Source organism: Cupressus sempervirens, chromosome 11 (genome assembly GCF_028749045.1).
Source record: "Cupressus sempervirens isolate cs-2001-9-10 chromosome 11, ASM2874904v1, whole genome shotgun sequence".
NCBI lineage: Eukaryota > Viridiplantae > Streptophyta > Pinopsida > Cupressales > Cupressaceae > Cupressus > Cupressus sempervirens.
In genome coordinates this window covers 50,438,565-50,461,914 of record NC_143128.1, presented here as the reverse complement: position 1 = coordinate 50,461,914, position 23,350 = coordinate 50,438,565, and positions in this window count along the sequence as shown.

Below are 23,350 nucleotides of genomic sequence, written 5' to 3'. Positions count from 1 at the left end.
GTGCTGGTTTGCAAAAGAATTTTGCCTCAAATTTGACTATTGCCCAATATAGGAAAATTTATAGGCAATTTTCATTGAATCAACACTTCGAATGAAATGGTGAGGTCTTTTTTGGCTCTAGATGCTCACTATATCTGTGGATTCTCTAGATCTGAGCCAAGGTGTCCTTAGAGAGGTGAAGCAAGATTGGTCTCCAATGGCTATGAAATGATGCTCCTATGGCTCTGATACTATTTAATAATTTTCCTTAGGGAACAATTCACCCAAGACCAAGAAGCACAATAACTAGCACAAAAGACCAACATAGTATCATCAGAATAACAATATGATATTGAATTCATTGTATAATACACTAGAGGTGCCTATATATAAAGGCCTTTATGATGCATCTAGAATGCCTAGGACTTAGCAACATGATAAGTCTTACAACTAGGCAGACATCCACCAGGTGTGGGTTATCCTCTATTAAGCACAAGAGTTAGTGTGATGATGAGAGGATAAGCCTACAAAGGTGTAACACATACAATTATGCTATAGACAAAATGTGCTAGAATAATAGTGTGAACAATTGTGTTGTCTACATGATGACTCAGTTGTTTATGCAAATTCTAGTGTTGTAGACACCATGTGCTAAATTAGAGTTACAAACTCTTGTGTTGTCAACATGACAACTCATATGAGGGTGAACCCACAATAATGGGTTCCACTTTAGTGGGAGGAATAAAAATGAAAAAAATTGCAAAATGAGAGATTGAGTTTACCATATGTTCGTGCGAACACACTTATTGTGTTCGTGCGAACTTTTTTTTTAATCATGTTTGCGTGAACATATTTCATATGTTCGCTCAAACATATGTGATATATATGTTCGTGCAAACATGATTTGCATGTTCGTGCGAACATACGTTCACACGACCATGGTAAACGTGTTCCCGCGAATGCCATGTTCGCACGAACATGCAAAATCACAAAAAATTTAACATTTTTTTCTTTCTTCTTTTTTTTTTGGCTCTTTTGACTGCCATAATTGCAGGAGAATGATCTCCTACTGTAAAATAAAAAATTTCAAAAAATAATTTCAAAATGTGCTGCTCGGAGCAAGCTTTCCAACAACTATAGTTTTATTACATAATCTAATCATTAAGACTTTCAAATATGAGTTTAACTCATTATAGGTTCATTACCGATTGAACATTAACCAACTTTGACACCTCAAGAAAATTAGTAAATTAGGTCAAAAAAATTTTAAAAAATATGGAAGCACTGGCTTATTGAGATACCTTTCTATTCAAAAAAAATTAAAATGGTTTATGATAAATTGACTTCAAATTATCTGTGTCAAATGGAACGTATGTCTGAATTACAGTTCATGTCACTTCAAAACTTCATAAACTATACAATATTCAACAAAAATAAATCAAACCAAATGTAGTCACTGGATATTGATGTTACAAATCCAACGCCGAAAGAATTACTTTGTTATCATTTCTAGAAAAAAAGTTATGTGTGTCAAATAGATTGTCACTTTTTTAAATATTGAATTTTATTATGTACCACTTTTTGGAGGAGATAAAAAAAATTGACATAAATAATTTTTTTTTTAGATTAAAAAATATGGTTACAAAGTAGGAAAAAAGTACTCAAAATCACTAGCTTATGTCATCTTGAAATTACTTATAGTTTTGGAGATATAGTCACTTGAACGTGATGTTTGTTGCAAAAATATTGATTTCAGTGTCAAAATTGGTCAAAAAGTGGAACCCATTATTGTGGGATCACCCATGAGTGCACATACTCTAAGGTGTCTAACCTAATACATAATAAAATAATGCATATAACCTAAGTATACTTAAGTAAAGTGCAACTAATAATTATTTACACTAATAGCTACAACTACTATCTAGGTACCATACCTTAGGGCTGCCTTCTTCACCAATGTTACACATGATAAAGGCTATGGGATTGATTGCATTTCCCATGTTCACATTAGCCACACTAGCATTCTACTTTGACCAATCACCCCACTTCTTCCAACATTCACTAGCATAATGCCCATAATTATGATAGTGGTAGCATTCAACATTGCTCTTATTAGAGTTGTAATTCTTCTTACCTCCTCTAGAGCTATTTTGAGAGGTGCTTACTCCCTCTTGGTTGCTTGATCATCCTGAGGTTTTTGCATTAGCATTCCTTTTACCATTCCTTCCATGGCCTCTACTTCTTGGGCCTCTACTAGAGCCATTTTTTCCTCTCCCCTTGACTCTTGAATTCTCTTGAGCCTTGAAAGACTGCTCTTGGAAAGTTGTTGCTGATATGTTTATCCAGTGATCATGAGTTTGAAGAGTTCTCATCAACTCATCTATGTTCAATTTGGTGAGGTCCTTTGCTTCCTTTATGGTAATCACAAGATTGTCATATTTCTAAGGCAAACTCCTCAGTATCTTCTTTGTGATTCTCTTCTCTACATAATCTTCTCCATTTGATTTGAGCCGGTTTATCGAAGTGGATATTCATGAGCTAAACTCTATAATAGGTTCATTTTCTCTCATCTGAAGGTTCTCAAGCTCCCTTCTGATCATCTATAGCTTTACTACTCTAACCTTATTACTCCCCTTGAAATTCATCTCAAGGATATCCCATGCTTCCTTTGCATAATTTTCTACTACAATCTTGGGAAAAACTTTCTCTATCATTGCTGCCTTAATTAGACTTAATGCATTAGTATCCATTCTCCTTGAATTTTTCAATTAAGTCTTCTATGGGTTTGTGAGGGCAACATATAGTGCTAAGATTGCAACATCACTGAATTCATTGATCACAAGCTCCCACAAATTATGAGCTACCATTATGGTTTTAATCTTCTTTGCCTATGTATCATAATTCTGTCCATTAAAGGACAGTGGCTGCTATGATTTCTTTCCTACATCTCCCGCCATATCAAATATCCTAGAAATTATTTTCCCTAACTCACTATGGATGTGGAGCTTCAAAGATTTGATACCATGCGAAAAATAAATCACAAATCTTTAAAATTTTGCTCAGCAAGAACCAATGTCGAATGGTAGGCTTGTTTGGCACAAGAAGGTGCAGAGTGACAGGAGGATGGTGTTGAGTAAGCTCGGCACATGAATGAGCTGAGTGTTCTCAGCACTTAGGGTAACTCGGTATAGTGTATGCCAAGTGTGCTTAGTAGCAAGGGATGATGAGTGAGCTAGGCAATAGAGGATGCTGAATAAGCTCAACAATAACAACAGAGATAGAACCCAGTTAGACTAGACTGCGTGAGTAGTATAAAAAAATGCCATTAAAACTCAAAGAAGATAACTTTAAAACTTGCAAGTATGAAAATGATGTAGCAACCCTAAGTGGACTTGAAACCATTCATACTATGAGGGACTTCCCAAACGTTTCTACAACATTCATCAAGCATCCTCATTAGGATCTTCTCATTGATTTCATCAACTCCTTCTCTATCAAAGTACACATATAATGTCTTGTTTCACCATAGGCTCTACATCATTGCAATCATTCAAATGTTCCTCCATCCAATCACTATTTTCCTATTATCTCCACACAATACCTATTCCCTTCACAAAAATTTCCCAACACATTGATGAAGGAAGTTCATCACAAATTGCCATGTTGCTATCCCTTACATAAACCTAAACTCATAAATTTTTAACTTTTGACCCTAACCGTATTTCCTTAATCACTCTAGTCAAATTTGGCAGAACTTGGCCCTCTCCAACATATCAAAATCATGGTATGATCTAATAGTTCAATTTGGAGACATGTCCCCCACACTAAGACTAAAATTTTCAAGATAGTTATTCCTTCAACTTGACTGTCATCAATCACTTTCCTTCAATGGCGTGCATGCCAAAACTATTAATAAACACCTACACACATGGGGGAATCAAAATAAATTATGTCATTTTAGAAATGCTTTACAATAATTGAGAGTGAGGGGGGGGGGAGGTGAATCAATTATTCAAGGTCTAAATGTCCTAATAAAAATTTTCACCAAGTAAAGTGAGCACATTAAACTAGTCATGTATCCAAGCTTAAACTTTTGTACTTAGCAAGTTACTAAAAATCAATATGCAAGAATACCACATGAAGAATCAACACATAACATAGTAATTTATGTGAAACCCAATTTGGGAAAAACCACCACCAACATGCTACTCAATTCTCACTCTTTTGAAGTGATGCCCTGTGAATGGCCTATTGGCGCTAAAAATTGCATGGTCAATTTTGAGCGTCCATTGAGAAAATCAAGTCGCATAAATGCTTTTAAGTGCATTCGTACTTGGCTATACCTGTGAGCCCCTAAGGTGTTTAATGTTTCTAACACCCTCCATTCAGTGTGTCTAAGTGTTCCATGATGTTAAATTGATATCTTGGGTCATTTTGTGAAGTTCGATTCTGAGCTAGTTTCAAATCTACATTTTACCTCGAGTGTCAAATAGCGACAGGAGGCCTTGTTTGGATTTGAATATCTCATGCCTAGAAATGTTTTGTGACTTTCCACTTTGGGAGTGTCTATTTTTCATACTCGAGAACCTATGTTTCATATTTTGAGTCGTTTCGAGTCCGTTTGACTAGGTTTTGAATCCCTGAAAGGTGGTCAGTTACTGTTTTCATGCACTTGCACTTTGATCACTTTTCTGGGAAGCCCTGTTTGACGTGTTATAACTTTGACCCAATTGATCCAAATGTTGAAATTCCTTTTGTATTGCATTATAGATGTCAAATACTTGTCATGTTTTAATTTTTAAGTCTTGACGAATCCATTTGATTAATTTTCGAATGCGATTCCAAACACAATTTCTAAAGTTCTACTGGTGTCAGCAAGTGCAGATTGATTGTAACCCCTGTTCGTGATGTCCTATCTTGAAACTTGTGATTGGTGAGATCGAATGGTTTGTTTCTCTGTGTTCTATACTGAAAATACTACAAGTGTGCCAGTTTTCAAATCTTGACGAATCCATTTGCACACTTTTCTAGGGTCATTCCATTTGTAAAAATCATTATCTTGTCATTGTTTCATGTCCTGCAAATCCAAGTAGCCAACTTCAGATGCTCACCATTTGCGCCCAGTTATTCGTCATGAGCCCAAATCGTAGATTCATAATATCCTTGTGATAGTGAACCAATGCCCCAGTTTTTGTGCCCCCATGTGCTCATTTGCCTAGTTTTCCAAGCTGATTCCAGAGCCAATATGTCATTTTTTGACGTGTTTTCTTACAGGTAATCCCGAGAAGGCAACTTTGACGGTCAATATATTTTGACTAGAAATTCGTCATGAGACAAGATCTGACAAGGTAGAAGTTTACAGAGAAAAGATTCAGTGTGTCAGTTTTCAGAGCTCAATCAGGTGATTTAGTCAGTTTTTGAGGCCAGTCAATGGACCTTCTGGCACCAAATTCACAGTTTGCAAAAGGTGGGTAAATAAGTTTTTAATGATACAAATGAAGTCTTGAATGTTTTAAAATGGAGATTTGGAAAAAAGAAACAGACAATGGAAGAGGTTGCCGACAATCATAAGGTGTCCTCACCTAGTCCTTCCAAGTTTCCCCCTGTGTGTCTTGAAAGAAAGATTAAGAGAAATTATAAGGCATATGATAGCATATGAATTCTTATGAAACTATAGTGGCATGTTTAATGGAATGTTTGAAGGAGCTTGACTCACATATAAGAGACAATGACAAGACGTAAGGAAGAACGTCCACTCCCAAGCCGTTGCCTTCATCCAACCCTTGTTATGTACAGAGGCAAATGAAAGGAGGAAAAATAGAGGATTGCATTTCAAATGGACACTTGTCACTTGAAGATCAAATCTGAGATTCTTTCCTTTGCTATATATTTCTATCTTTCATTCTTTCTAGGGGTTCCAGTCTTTTGGGAGAAAACTAGTCACTATTGAGATACCAAGTTTTGGATTCAGTTTTGATGTGTTCCCATACTATGATACCATACATTCTTCAACAAATTTCTCTCATGTGAATAGTAGTAGTGTAGATTATATAGATAGTTCTGATATGTTAGGTTGTTTCATGTTTTAATTTCATGCATTTGATTGTATTGTTTCAAGGAAGTGAATACATATGAGCAAGCATTTCATTAGTTTCATTCTAGTTCTCATCTCCTGTCTCAGTAATCTATAGTCTTATGTGGTCTTGGAACAAAGAGCTGAGATCCATTTGCTTCCCCTTCAGGTTGTATGTCTTATATATCTTGCTGTTGGAACAAAGTGCCAAGTAAATCCTAGATGTGTTTGACAGGGTTGTTGGTTATCTTCAGAAGGATATTTCATAAGAATGAGGTCTTAATGAACACCAATGTCTAAATCACAAGGTGATTAGATAGATCTGATGTTTGGGTATATGTAATATTGTCTTGATGTCACAGATGTATTTTTTGAATTCATGAAATTGCCCAATGGATTAGGCACTAATTAGTTATAGGATCACTTGTTATACTTCTGCATGTTTGAGGATTTGTTGAACATCAACATTATTATTCAATTGTATTTCCCTTTTATGTTGAAAAAGCTATAATAGAATGCCCTCACTTAGCTTATGAGGTTCCTAGATCTGCATTTAGCTATTGTAGATTGATGATTATTTCATGATTTATCAAGAGAAATAAGGGTTTTATCTTCTTCATACTAGATTCAGTGTATGTTTTGATAACTGGTACCATATAAAGAATCTATAGGTCTACCCACCTAGGTTTTGCAGAGCCTGAAGAAGAAGAAGGGTCTAGCCTTATAGTTGGCCTGGTGTCTGAATGGGCATGTTGAAAATGGGAGTTAGCTGCCCCTAGATGTGTTTAGTTCTCATCAGGGTAATTGGAAACTAGTAACATTTTCAAACACCAACAAGGCCTACCCTTTTAAAGGCTACAACATACTATTAAATGTGACCTGGTTAAAGGATTTAAACCATCCTATTAGAAGTGAGCCTGGTTAGAGGACTTTAGAACATTCACTTGGAATGCCAACTTGTTAAAGGATTTACAAATGGATGTTAAACCAACCTAAGTCTAGAGGATTTTACCCTAACGTATTACAATTGTTAGAGAGTAACAACAAGGGCTTTTTACTTGATACAACTCACAACTTAACTTGTAGATTTTAGATCTCAATTTAGCTCTAACAATTTGCCTAGCTTTCAGTCTCTGTGGCTCTGACAGCTTGTCATCCTTTCAAGCTTTGTCTCCTTGAGTCTTCATGCTCGATATACTAGTGTAGTCTCCTATATGGCCACTTATCAAAGCAGAGTCTCTATACTCTATTCTTTCCTTTCTCTCAATACCTTCTTCTTGAAACCCTTCAACAACTTCCCAATTTTGGCAACCCAAAAACTCTTGCTTCTTGGCCTATGAATCCTTAAATTGAAGTCTGGAATGCTTTTCCTACTCGATTCTTCCCTCCTTTAATTTTAGTTTGAATGGATTAGGTAGGATTCAATGAATCTAACCCATATCTTGTTCCTTCTAGAAACATCATGAATAATCTTCTTGAATTTGCCCAAAAATGCTTTACCTAAAATTCTATGCTTCCAACTCATCATCCTTATCCTCCATTTGGTTCACAAAATTCAAGGTAACAAATTTGTCGACTCAAATTTGGAAAATATTTGATTTTTCAAATAATGTAGTAGCTCAGCATCATTGAAATTTTGGTGCTCAACACATGCTATATTACTCAGCACCTACTACATTTTACTAATACTTGACATCTATTGTGGATTCACTCAACATCAACTAAGTTTTTTTGATGCTCAACAGCTATTACTTTGCTCAATACTTGAACATGCTCAGCTCCTTCTGTATCACTTGGCACACACTGGATTTTTCATTTTCTCGGCACTTACTTAAAATCTTCTTGGCATGAACTAGCTTTCTCGACATCCACTAATGAACTTAGTCAAGCTTTGTAGATAGCTTTGTTACAACTTATCCCTCTAGAGTTTCTAGGTATGGCCAAACTCTGTATCTTCAAGTATAATATCAATACATGATTTTACCATTGTCTTAACTGATCTTTATACTTCATTACAAAACCATAACTCAACCTTTCCCTTAGGTACTTTTGTTACATCTTGTTGATTAAATCCTCTTCATTAATCAACTAAGTGATAGTACTTAGATCTTATAAGCAATTGTCATTCCAAAAAATAGCAGGTTTGACATCAGTGACAAAACAATGATTGAAAACATTCTTTATCAACAATCTCCCTCTTTGAAAAAAATCTTCCTTCTTTAATAATGTTCTTTTCAATCAGATTCCAACAATCTCCCTCTTTGGCATTGATGGCAAACCAAATTGATCAACCAAGTTATCAACAATGCTAACTAGGTTAAAATAGTAAATCAAATGCCAAAAATAAAAAATTATTCAAAACTATTCATTCTATCAGCAATTTTGAATTTCTTATGACTCCCTTTGAATTCTGTGAGTATTCTCCCTCTTTTGCTGATAAGCTATCTTCTCCTCTCTATCTCTCCTTCTAATTAATTCTTGTCTTTACTATTTTCTCCCTTTGATATGCTATTTCCTTTTCTTCTTGTTTTCTGCTATTCTCCCTTTAGATATATGGTCCTTTGGATTTTCTATCTCTTTTTGCATGCATTGATCATCTGCATTGATCAATTTAGCTACTTCTCCCTTTGCCCATTTGATTTTATAGATTTGATCAATTTTTGCTATTTCTCCCTCTTTGAAAACAATGCCAAGACACATTATCTCAACATCTTACCATGCAAGTATAGCACTTGTAGGAACTCCAATTTCTCCCTCTATCACCTTGCTTGTGACTTGTTTGGAATTTCAATACTTTGATTACTTCAAGAAAAAACCTAAAGTAAGTATCCTCTACATCAATTTATAACATTTCAACAATCAATTCATTTGATGTAGGGCAATTTTGTTGCTGCTCAAATAGCCTTGGATAGGGGTATCACCCCTAATTTACCTCTAAGATATTCAAATGCATCTTTAGGTAGTGCTTTTGTGAAGATTTCAGCAATTTGTTCCTTGGAGTTGACATATTCCATCCTCACTTGCTTGTCTTCCACCAATTCTCTTACATAGTGATACTTAATTGCAATGTGCTTTGTTTTGGCATGCATCACATGATTCTTTGATATGTTGATGGCACTTGTGTTATCACAATAGAGTATCACAAGTTCAATCATTTCTTCCTCCATACCTTGCAACACACATTTGATCTATACAATATTGGTACAGTTCATAGCAGTAGCAACATACTCAGCTTCTACTGTGGACTATGAAATAAATTTATTTTTTTTGTTAGTCCAAGTGATTAATCTTTTACCTAAGAAAAGTACTCCTCTACTAGTGCTTTTTCTATCATCTATATTACCTCCGTAGTCTGCATCAGTGTAGGTTTTCAACTCAAACTTTTCACTCTTCTTGTAATATAATCCAAAGTCATCAGTTCCTTTTAGGTACCTCAATATTCTTTTTACTACCATAAGATGATTTTCTCTTGGATTTTCAAAAAATCTTGCCACTATTCCAATAGCTAATGCAATGTCTAGTCTACTATGCACAACATACTGCAAATTTCCAAACATTGATCTATATAATGTCTTAGTTACTTCAACCAATTCATCATTTTTGGATAATTTATGTCCTATAATAATTGGTGTACTGACTAGTTTTGAGTCTTCTAAACCAAATGTCTTGAGTATCTCCTTGATGTGTTTTGATTGAGTCACAAATATATCATTTTTGAGTTGATGAACTTGCAATCTAACAAAGAATTTAATTTCTCAAAACATTGACATTTCAAACTCATGTTTCATCTAATCAACAAAATCTTTGCAAAGGGCATCTTTTCCTCGAAATATTATATCATCAACAAAGATTTCAGATATCAAAATGTCTTTACCTTTTTCTACCTTGATATACAGGTTTCTATTGTCATCTATTCTCTCAAATCCTATCTTCACAAGATATTTGTGTAGTCTCTCATACCATGCTCTAGGTGCTTGCTTCAAACCATAGAGTGTTTCATGCAGTTTCTAAACCATATCTTTGTTGTTGTCATCAAAAAATCCCTCTAGTTGTTCTATGTAGACTTCCTCTTCCAGTATACCATTCAAAAATGTAGACTTTACATCCATTTGGTAGACGTTGAAACCTTTATAAGAAGCATATGCAAGTAGTGTTCTTACTCCTTCCATTCTTGCAATAGGGGAAAATGTTTTCCCATAGTCCAATCCTTCTTCTTGTGCATAACCTTTGTAGAATAGTCTAGCATTATTTCTTGTAATCTCACCATTCTCATCAAACTTGTTTCTAAATACCCATTTGGTACCAATCACATTCTTATTAGCTAGTCTTGGAACTAGGGTCCAAGTTTTGTTTTTCTCTATTTGACCTATCTCCTCTTCCATTACTTTATGCCAATTGTCATCTTGCAGTACATATTTTACTATTTTGGGCTCAATCTTGCTTAGCAAACATGATTCATTCCTTAGTCTATTCCTTGTCATTGGTCTAGCTTCCTTGTCATCAATGATTTGTTCTGCAGGGTGATGTCTTCTCAGATACTTGGATAATTTTGGTTTTGTCCTTCTTTCCATTCTTGATCTTCTAGATTTAGAGTCACTGTGTACATCTCTTTCTGATATTTCATCATCTCTTCCATGTGAACTAATTCCTCAATCTAAATATGTATTTTCCTCATTCTACAACTCAACTTCTGAATGCAACTCAACATTCACTAGTTGTGACTCAGCTGATACTAAAATTTGTTACTGATTCTCAACTTGATTGGTAGCATCTTCTTCAGTAGGCATTCCTTCATAGAAATATAAAAAGGACCTATACTCCTCTAGTTTCTTGATTTCATCATCTTGAACTTCTAAATTTACATTTTCAGTCTCCACAATCTTGTTAGTGTTAGTATTCAAAAACTTATATGCTTTACTTCTAGTGGAGTATCCGAGGAATATGCCTTCATCACTCTTTCCATCAAACTTGCCATTTCTAAAATCTTTAAGAATATAGCATTTAAAACCAAACACTTTGAAATGTTTTACTTTGGGTGAGTGACCGTACCATAATTCAAAAGGTGTTGCATTTGTACCTTTCTTGACTTGTACTTGATTCAAGGTGTACACAGTAGTACTTATAGCTTCTCTCTAGTATTTTAGTGCAACATTCTTCTCCATCATTAATGTTCTAGCATAGTCTATCACTGATCTATTTCTTTTTTTTACAATTCCATTCTATGAGGTAGTTCTTCGTGCTAATGTTTGTCTTTTGATTCCTTTGTCATTGCAAAATGTCTCAAACTCTTTTTATGTAAATTCTCCTCCTTTGTCTAATCTTGGGTACTTCAGACTCTTTCCTATTTCCTTCTTAACCTGGCCAAATACCACTTAAACATTGAAATGCATCAAATTTTAGCTTTATGAACATGGCAGTCATCATCCTAGAGTAGTCATCCACAAACAATATTATGTATCTATCTCCTTGGTATCTTTGTACTTCTATTGGGCCACATAAATCAGTATGCACTAACTCTAGTACTTCTTTGGAAGTGTAAATTTTTCTTTTGAAACTTGAATTGGTCATCTTTCCTAGCTAACATTGTTTGCACATTGTATTTTTAGGCTTCTTTAATTTAGGCAAACGTCTGACTTTTTTCATTTTCTTGATGATAATCAGATTATCAAAGTTAACATGACATAGCCTTTTATGCCATAGCCAAACATCATCAAAATTAACAATAAGATAGGTTGCATCTTCCATATTTAGGTAAAATAGATTACTCCTAGTTTGTTCACTTTTTCCTATCAGATTTCCATCAGTGTCAGAGATTTTGGTAGCTTTTTTCCCCAAATTCTACTTTGCAACCTATATTGCCTAATTGTGACACACTCATTAGATTGTAGTTTAAACCTTCAACATAGTGTGCATTATCAGATGAAATTTTCTCTATAAGTTTAATAGAGCCTTTTCCTTTGATTAGACATAGAGCATCATTTCCAAATCTAATACTATTTCCATCATATTGAGTAAAGGTAACAAATTTACTTTTATCTCCTATCATGTGATGTGAGCATCCACTGTCTATGATCTACCTATCATTTTTGTTCACACAAGTTACTAGTGTTGTTGCTTCATCTTCATTTGACTCATCCTTCATGGCTACATAGACTACTTCATCATCATTTTCATCAAAATCTTCTTCTTCAACAATGTAGTACTTTTTGCCTTTGTCTTTGTAATCTTTGCTATCATCTTCTCTTCTATTCTTGTTCTTGTTGCCTTCTTTGTAGTTCTTCTTCTGTGTGCATCTTGCAGCAATATGACCTACTTCATTACAATTAAAACAAATGATAGGTAGCTTACCTTTGAATTTACCTTTTCCTCTATGAAATTTTCTGGCCAGTAGTACTTCCAATTGTTCCACATCTTCTTCATCTGTGCTACTATCACTAGATGCATATTTTACCATTTTATTCTTCTTCTTTGGTTTCACCTCTTTACTGTCTTTCAATGATATCTTAGCTTTGAAAGTAGATTCAAGATTCTCAAGTCTATAGTTATCAAAGTTGGACAACTCAAATGCAGTGAATCTTCCTACTATACCTTCAAAAGATAGTGTGTTTCCTAGTACACATCTTAGTTCTTGTATGACTAGAACTCTAATAGCATAGATGGGGAGAAAATTTCTTAAGAATTTTCTATTAATATTTTTATTTTATAAATGACCACCAAAAATTCTTATTACACTTACTACTTCTTTCATTCTAGAGGCATATTGAGCAACATTCTCACCTTCCTCTATTTTCATGTCATCAAACTTTCCTCTGAGGCTTTCTCTTTTTTCTCTTTGAACATTCTAATCTCCTCCATAAATATCATTCAAGGCTTTCCACATTTTGAATGCAGAGTCACATCCCTTGATGTCATCAAATTCAACATAGTTGAGGGTAGAGGCAATCTCTAGCATTGCTTGATTGTGCTCCTTTTTCTTCATATCTTCTACAGTGGGAACAACTAGATCAACAAGTTCTACTTCAATTGAGGTTTGTGCATGGTCACTTATTGATCCAAGGTGTAGCTTCATCAACCTTTTCCATGCAGTGAAGTTGTCTTTATTAAACTTGGGGACTTCTCTCTTGGACATCCTGATCTTCCTACTTCTAGTACCTTTAAACTAAATCAATAGATGACTTTGATACCAATTTTTAGAAATTCTTTAAAATAACTCGGGGGGGGGGGGGGGGTTGAATCAGCTATTCAAGGTCCAAATGTCCTAATAAAACTTTTCACCAAGTAATGTGAGAACATTAAACTGTTCATGCATCCAAGCTTAAACTTTCCTACTTAACAAGTTATTGAAAATCAACATGCAAGAATACCACATGAATAATCAACACATAACATAGTGATTTACCTAGAAACCTAATTTGGGAAAACCCACCAGTAACATGCTACTCAATTTTCACTCTTTTGAAGTGATGCCCTATTAAAGGCCTGCCTTGTTAAAGGCTACAATACACTGTTAAATGTGACCTGGTTAAAGTATTTCAACCACTTTGTTAGAAGTGGGCCTGGTTAGAAGACTTTAGAACATTCACTTGGAATGCCACCCTGTTAAAAGATTTACAAATCACTATTAAACCAACATAAGTCCATAGGATTTTACCCTAACTTATTACAATTGTTAGAGAGTAACAACAAGGGCTTTTGACCTGATACAACTCACAACTTAACTTGCAAATTTTAGATCTTAGTTCAACTTTCACAATTTGCCTAGCTTTTAGTCTCTATGGCTCTAATAGCTTGTCCTCTTTTCAAGCTTTGTCTCCTTGAGTCTTCATGCTCGATATACCAGTGTAGTGTCCTATATGGCCACTTATCAAAGCAGAGTTTCTGTACTCTATTCTTTCCTTCCTCTCAATGCCTTCTTCTTGACACCCTTCAACAACTTTGCAATTTTGGCAACCCAATAGCTCTTGTTTCTTTGCCTGTGACTCTTTAAATAGAAGTCTGGAATGCTTTTCCCACTCGATTCTTCCCTCATTTAATTTCAATTTGAATGGATTAGGTAGGATTCAATGAATCTAACCCACATCTTGTTCCTTTTAGAAACATCATGAAGAATCTTCCTGAATTTTCCCAAAAATGCTTTATCTAAAATTCTGTGCCTCCAGCTCATCATCCTTATCCTCCATTTGGTTCACAAAATTCAAGGTAACAAATTTATCAACTCAGATTTGGGAAATATTTGATTTTTCAATTAATGTAGTACCTCGACATCATTAAAATTTTGGTGCTTGGTTTATACTATATTACTCGGCATCTACTACATTTTACTGATGCTCTACACCTACTATGGATTCTCTCAGCATCAACTAAGTTTTTTTTATGCTCAGAACCTATTACTTTGCTTGACACTTAAACACACTTGGCTCCTTCTGTATCACTCGGCACACATTAGATTTTTCATTTTCTCAACACTTACTGAAAATATTCTCAGCATGAACTAGCTTGCTTGGCATCCACTAATGAACTTAATCAAGCTTTGCAAATAGCTTTGTTGCACCTTATCCTTCTATAGTTTCTAAGTTAATGTAGGCTGTAGTAATGGATCAATACAATATGTAACATTTTTCGTGATCATTGATAAAGACATAGGTAACCACCAATGATTGCTCTAATCACTGCCACTTATATTATTATCTTTGCTCATTGGTAGACTTGGCATAAATAGGGAGATGAATACATGCTCCCATATGACCCTACACATGAATCTATGTGGCCAATGGCTGCATGACCCTACATGGGTATGTAACAAGTCATAACCATAGTATAATCTCACTGATTCATAAATCAATTATCTATTATTTATGGCATAAAACTATATATATATTAATGTGCAAACAAACATAAATAACTTCTCTAATATAGCCTTAATCATGTGTGTGTGTGTGTGTGTCTATATATATATATATATATATATATATAGACAAAGATCTATGTGTGCATATATATAAGAGAGAGTCATATAATATAAAACACTTCTCATAATGCTATATAATTAACACTCTCACTTAACAAGGGAGAAGTGAAATATCGATCAGATCTCATGAACTTTTAATAAGTTATCAAAAACAATAGATTATTTGATGTTAACACTATGAATAGTGACTTGTCAAATAACTATAACCACAATATTATGAACACTATCATAACATGTATTATGATCTCCTGCATTCCAAAACAATAACTAAAATAATCATAATACTTTTTGTTATCAACAATTTCTAAGCTATCTAGAATAGAATTGTCATGATAACATTCCTATCATTTGTATGATCATCACCTTACAAAGATTACCTTCTAAATATATATGTCTATGAAAGATCATCATCTTTCATTAGATATTTGATGCAACTATTCAATTAGAAGCATAAATACAAATACAAAATTGAAATTGAAATTCAATATTAAGGTTTATAATTTGACCATACCAAGTTTTCCACCGTAATACTCCAATTTAACCTTGGCAAGAGGTTTGGTAAGAACATTTGTTGCTTTCTCATTAGTACTTATGTACTCTAGTTTAATAACATCTTGATCTACCATATCCCTAATGTAATGAAAAGGATCTCAATATTCTTAGATTGATTGTTAAAAAATGAATTCATTAGAGGATTGATAGAACTTTGATTATGATAGTGAATGATAGTGGGCTTCAAAGGTTTCTTAAACAACCCAACTAGCAACTTCCACAACCATAAAACTTCTTTGGCTCCCAAGGTGAAGGCTATATATTCTATTTCAATGGAGCTTAATGCAATTGAAGATTGTTTTCTGCTGAAGCAAGAAATCATAGGAAATCCAACACTAAAACAACATCATGCAGTAATCTTACATTTTGTTGAGCTGCTTACCCTATCTGAATCAGAATATCCATGAAGATTGATTTCAAATTGATTATATTTGAGTCCCACACCAATTATACATCTTAGATATTGTAATATATGCTTAGATTCCATTAGATGTATCTTCTTTTGTTCACACATGAGTTGAATTAATGTATTAGTTGCATAACATACATCAAGATGTGTGTTCATCAAGTACATTAGTGACCTGATGATCTGCTTGTATTAAGTAGGATCCATACGTTTAGATTCAAATCCTTCATTCTTTAGTTTATGTAAGTTTTCTTCCACAAGAGTAGTGAATGCTTTACAATCCATCATTCCAAACTTAGTTAAAATATTAACAATATATTTTCCTTAATTTAAGAAAATATAGTTGTCCTTTTGCCAAATTTCTTGATTTAGAAATTAATGAAGTCCTAGGTCTTTCATATCAAATTATGTTGTTAGTTCCTATTTGCATTTGGCTATAAGATGTTCTTCACCTATTATTAGCAAATCATCAACATATAATACAAGAATAATCATATCATCTCCATTTACTTTGAGGTATATGTTAGGATTAGCTTCATTCTTGAAATACTCTAATTTTGTGAGATAACAATCTATTCTTTCACACCATGCCCTAGGTGTTTCTTTAAGGCCATATAGTTATTTCTTTAATTTACACACATGAGACTTTTTGTCATGAGTGATGATTCCATGTGGTTTCTCGATATATACTTCTTCTTCAATTACACCATTTAGAAATATTTTTTTGACATCCATTTGATGTATCTGGAGGGCCCATTTGCCGTTGCACCAAAAGCCATGACTATTAGTGAACATGGAACACCACATAATTAACTACCTATGGGCAGGGGAGCGTGTCGAATCACCCAAGAATCTCCCTCTCAACACACATACCAGGTGCTTACGTGGGTCAGGAAGGCACCGGGGAGATTTGAACCCATGACCAAGCCAAAACTAGGCTCTGATACCACTTGTAAGGAAACTTGGTAAAAAAGAATATAATCGTTTCCACATAACCCATAATAGATCTGAAATAAATACAAAATTAAAATCCACATGCAAGAGAATAGACAACATACCCACAAAATGTGACACAAGATATACCCTGGGAAACCCTCGTTGAGGGAAAAACCCAGCCTCCAAAAGCATCCATCACCATGTATTATTCAGCAAAAAATACCATTTCCATACAACCATGGAAGCCTTCATGGCCATAGCCACAACTGAGCAAACTATGTGAACAAGCATGAATCCAAACATCCTATGCCATGCTTTCAACCTTCACAAATGCTCCCTTGGCTAACCTGTCAAGCCATGTCCCGCTCGACTCTTTCCTTTTTTCTTCTTGTCAATCTCTATATACAACAACTACCCTTGTGGCTTCTTATATAGTAGCAAGTCCCACAAAACCACCAAGCGGTATTACATAAATCATGTGCTAAAACCATGTGCTACCTAACCCACTGACCCACATTTAATATTGGGCATTTAATTCTTTTCCCCAATATTAAATAATTACATTAAATATTATCACAGTGTTACAATACAACTCATCAAGAATATTCCATGGGAATCTTTACATGTTGCACATCCATCTAGGTACAACATTACATAATAAAAAAATAAAATAATCAAATAACAATATTATGCAATGTGTGCAACACCCATTATCTCAACAATCTCCCACTTGTTGTATACATTGCATAGGGTCAATCTGTAGCCACACAAAATGAACAACGGAACAATCCCTCCCAGAACATCCACCATCATGGATCAAAATACACCAAGTGCTCCATCCTGGTACCCGCAACAAAATAAAATTATTCAGCATCTCGAACATGAATGATCTCACCTTCTATTATGCCACTCCCACTGGACATACATAGAAGCCATCCAAAGAGAAAGCCACCCAACCTGTCGCATTAGAAGATCATAAAATCTTGTACCAACTAAATTCCAAGCACAAAAAACTTGATCCAAAGGTAATCACATGTATCCGTAGTTTTCAAAATATCCATAGCTGAAATAGCACCCACAACAAGTGCCAAACCCATCCAACTATCCATACCTCAAAGGTATAACAAGTGAATCTCATATCACCGACATATCCAATCTATAACCTGCAATCACAAGCCTCAAGAGCAATACCTACCACATATATACCAAGAAGCTCCCATTGCAAAAGATAATGTCAAATCTATAACCAATCCACTCAACACATCTCAAAGAAGTGAATCCATGTAGTATCAAGGACATCCACAATACATAAACTGATATCTTGCAAGAAAAATTCTCGTAACAAATCTCCAATGCTCTCCCAAATTCTCCACAACCAACAGAGGAAAGAGAAAGAAATAACTATGTCATCTTTCACATGACATACATGAGCACAAACCAGTGATCACAATCTCTAACCAATCTCAAATCCAATGTAAGCAAAACTGAACATCCAGGAAGATAACCAAGACCAGAGAAACCATGCAAATCATAACCTGTATCATGTCCTTCTACACACACCTCTAGATGCAAAATGTGCAAGTATGATCTCCTCCATTAAACCCCAACAAGAAGCCTCAACAACACCCAAACCATACCATATAACTAATCATGGATGTAAGCCTCTCACAAGAAGATCAAACTCAATAAACCATTCCTAAACCAAAGAATAACCATTCCTAATCCAAGGAAAATGCCCAATATAGAACCATCTCCCAAAATCAACCAGCATAACAACATATGCACATGGAGATAACCAATGCTAAACCATCTCTCAAATGAACCCTCCAGAACTAACTCATGTACCATAGCTCAAGATCCATATCCATGAAAGACAAGCATAAATATAATGCAACTGAGAGAAACAACGGGCTATACCTCTCAAGTAGCAAACTGCCAAGTGGACCAAGAGTGGGGAATTTCCATTGCACCAAAAGCCATAACTGTTAGTGAACATGGAACACCACATAATTAACCACCTGTGGGCAGGGGAGCGCATCACATCACCCAATAGTATCTTCTACCCTTTAGATGTTGTAATTTCTATTATAGTCCTAACACATGTGTACCAAGCAACTAGAGCAAATGTTTCTTCATAATCAATTCCTTCCTTCTACAAGAATCCATGAGCTAGAAATTTGGCTTTGTGTTTTTCAATGTTGTCATTAGGTGCATGCTTGATTTTGTATAGCCATTTAGAAGAGACAATTGATTCATTCTTCGGTCTAGGTATAACATCCCCTATATCATTTTTTAATATTGATTGATATTATTAAATCATTGCATCTTTCCAAGATTTTCTTGATAAGGCTTCTTCAACATTTGAAGGTTTTGTTTTGATGAGTTTAGAGAGTAGTGCTACATAGCATTGTTGATTCTTGTTCTCTTGCTTTCTCTAACTACTTCTTTAGGTTCTATATGATTTTCTTCTATCATTTTTCTAGCCCAAAGTGCCCTATTTTTATTGTTATAAATTTCAGTATTCTTTGAATTTGGAATGATTGGTGTAATATGTTTAGTGTCATTCTCCATCTCATTCTCTACTGAAAGATCCTCATCTAGTTCTGTAATAGGTTATGTATATGATTCATCAATGTTCTTTGAAAGATTAAAAGAAATGTCTTCTTCAAATTTTGCATCTCTATTGACTTCAATGGTACTTTGACTAGGGACAAAGATCATGTAACCTTTGGTTGTTTCACTGTATCCAATGAATATACCGTTCTTTCCAAATGGTTCTAATTTTGTTCTCTTTTATTTAGGAATATGAATATAAATAAGGCACCCAAATATTCTTAGGTGACTTAGGTCTAGTTTGTTTCCTATAAATATTTTTTCAGGAGTTGTATTTCCCAATATTAAGTGAGGACATCTATTTTGAATATAAAATTGCAGTATTAGAAGCTTCAACCCAAAAAGAGGTATGAAGATTTTGGTCATGCATCATAGCTTTGGCTCATTCAATAATTGATCTATTTTTACATTCAGAGACTCCATTATGTTGAAGATTATATGGTACATACAATTTCCTCTTAATCCCAATAGTAATGCAAAAGTCTATGAAAATTTGTGAGATGTATTCACCTCCATTATTTGATTGTAAGGTTTTTATTTTTTGACCAGATTGATTTTCAATTAAGGTTTTGAGTTATTTGAATTTAGATAACACTAATTGATTTCTTTGTTTACGAAAGTAGATCCCAACTTCTCCTAGAATAGTCATCTGTAAAAATAACATAATAGAGACATCCATTTAGGGAAGGTACAGACATAGGACCACATGGATTGGTATGAATAAGTTCAAGTACAAAATTTTATTTGTGTACACTTTTGGGAAAATAATTTTTTTATGTTTTTTACCCAGGGCACAACCTTTGCAAATGCCTAAATGATTAGGTTTAAGGCTAGGTAACCTTGTTACAATTTTTCCTATCGATGATAAAGCACAAAAATGAAGGTGACCTAGTCTTCTATTTCATATTTCATTTGTACTTGATGTTTCATAATTTAGAGTTAAATTTTCTCTAGTTGCAAAGTTTACAAAAAATTCCATCTCTAAATCCAATGGATATAAATTTCTTCATGTTTGAATTCTTTGGCCAAGATAGAACTTTATCTTCTTGGAAGGTGATATGATACCATTGATTAGAAAGACCGAAGATAGAGTGCAAATTTCTTTTTATATTAGGTACAAATAAAACATTTTGAATTTGGAGAGTAATACCTGAATTTAGTTGAATTGAACATGATCCAATACTTTTAACTAGGTGTGTAGAGTTGTCTCCAATGGTTACTTCTTCAAAGGAGTATCCTTCGAAGCTTTCAAATTTATCTCTAAAGATAGTGATATGACTTGATGCACCACTGCCTATAATCCAAGTATTTTTGTTGGAGTTTAATTCACTTGAGAGTGCTATATAAAATTCATTGTTTTCTTCTTTTCCCTCTTTTCCCTCTTTGACTTCTACTAGAGTTGCTTGAATTTACTTTCATTTTGGACAAAAGTTATGAGTGCGACCAAATTTATCATATTTGAAACATTATACTTTTGACCAATCTCATTTCTTGTATGATTTTTTGAATTCCTTCCTATTTCATTTAAATTTACTTTTCTTTTCTTTATTGTTGGTGTTATCTTGAAGAGCTTGAGTGTCTCCTTCTTGATTTAAGACAATTTATCTATAAACTAATGTTGACTCTTCTTGACTACATTCATTTTAAGTAGTTCAAATTTAGGAAGATTAGGCCAAGAGCTTAGACCATGAATACAAGTTTCCCATGATAGTGGTAGTCCTTTCAAGGCTATAATGCTAAGTTCTTTGTCATCTACTTGAATTTCGATAGTCAAAATTTGATATATCAATTCTGAAATTCTTTAGAAATAAGACATAGTTGATTCTTTGTTGTTCATTTTGATATATAAAAGATCTTCCTTCAATGTTAGCAATTTGCTAGTGTTGTTGATTTTGAACATATTCTTAATTGTAAAAACATCTTAAGGGTTGTTTTAAGAGTAGATATATAGGGGAGAATCTAATCCTTCATAGAATCTATAATAATCTTCATGGTTTTATTGTTGTTCCTCTTCCAAGTTGTTTTATCTAGATTATTTTTTGGTATTGGTTTATTTGACTCTATATATTCTTCTAATTCTATCTCTCATATTACAATCATAACTCAATTTTCCATGACGAAAACTTTGATGCTCCTTCAAGTTTGTGCTATAACCTTAAGTGATTAACCATTTTAAATTTAAGACATTTAAAATTTGATTTTAATGATTCTGAGATCAAGTTTTCCATATCAGGATGGCTTTGATACCATGTAAATGTCTAGAATCTTTGATAGAGATTCTACTTAGTGTTGCTATTTCAATATGATATATAATATCAAAATATCTATTATAGTATATTTTAGACTCTAAGTCTTATATAATGGTCAATATAATAAAAGACTAAATATCATACATTTAATGATCGATATAATTATCAGACCAAGTTAATGTATATTGTAGTAATGGATCGATACAATATCTGAAGTTATTTTTGATCATCGATGAAGACTTAGGTAATTGATAATGATTACTCTGATCAATGCCACTCTTATTGGTTTTTTTTCTCATTGGTGAACTTGAAATAAATAGGGAGATGAATACATGCCCCTATAGAGGCATAACTCTACATGGCCAATGCCAATGTAGGGTCATGACCTTAAGTGGGTATGTAACAAGTCATAACCATAATATAATCTCACTAATTCATAAATTGATTATCTATTGTTTATGACATAGCACTATATATATATATATATATATATATATATATATATATATGATTAACCATTTTAAATTTAAGACATTTAAAATTTGATTTTAATGATTCTAAGATCAAGTTTTCCATATCAGGATGGCTTTGATACCATGTAAATGTCTAGAATCTTTGATAGAGATTCTACTTAGTGTTGCTATTTCAATATGATATATAATATCAAAATATCTATTATAGTAAATTGTAGACTCTAAGTCTTATATAATGGTCAATATAATAAAAGACTAAATATCATACATTTAATGATCGATATAATTATCAGACCAAGTTAATGTATATTGTAGTAATGGATCGATACAATATCTGAAGTTATTTCTGATCATCGATGAAGACTTAGGTAATTGATAATGATTACTCTGATCAATGCCACTCTTATTGGTGTTTTTTTCTCATTGGTGAACTTGGCATAAATAGGGAGATGAATACATGCCCCTATAGAGGCATAACTCTACGTGGCCAATGCCAATGTAGGGTCATGACCTTAAGTGGGTATGTAACAAGTCATAACCAAAATATAATCTCACTAATTCATAAATTGATTATCTATTGTTTATGACATAGCACTATATATATATATATATATATATATATATATGATTAACCATTTTAAATTCAAGACATTTAAATTTTGATTTTAATGATTCTAAGATCAAGTTTTCCATATCAGGATGGCTTTGATACCATGTAAATGTCTAGAATCTTTGATAGAGATTCTACTTAGTGTTGTTATTTCAATCTGATATATAATATCAAAATATCTATTATAGTAAATTGTAGACTCTAACTCTTATATAATGGTCAATATAATAAAAGACTAAATATCATACCTTTAATGATCGATATAATTATCAGACCAAGTTAATGTATATTGTAGTAATGGATTGATACAATATCTGAAGTTATTTTTGATCATCGATGAAGACTTAGGTAATTGATAATGATTACTCTGATCAATGCCACTCTTATTGGTGTTTTTTTCTCATTGGTGAACTTGGCATAAATAGGGAGATGAATACATGCCCCTATAGAGGCATAACTCTACGTGGCCAATGCCAATGTAGGGTCATGAC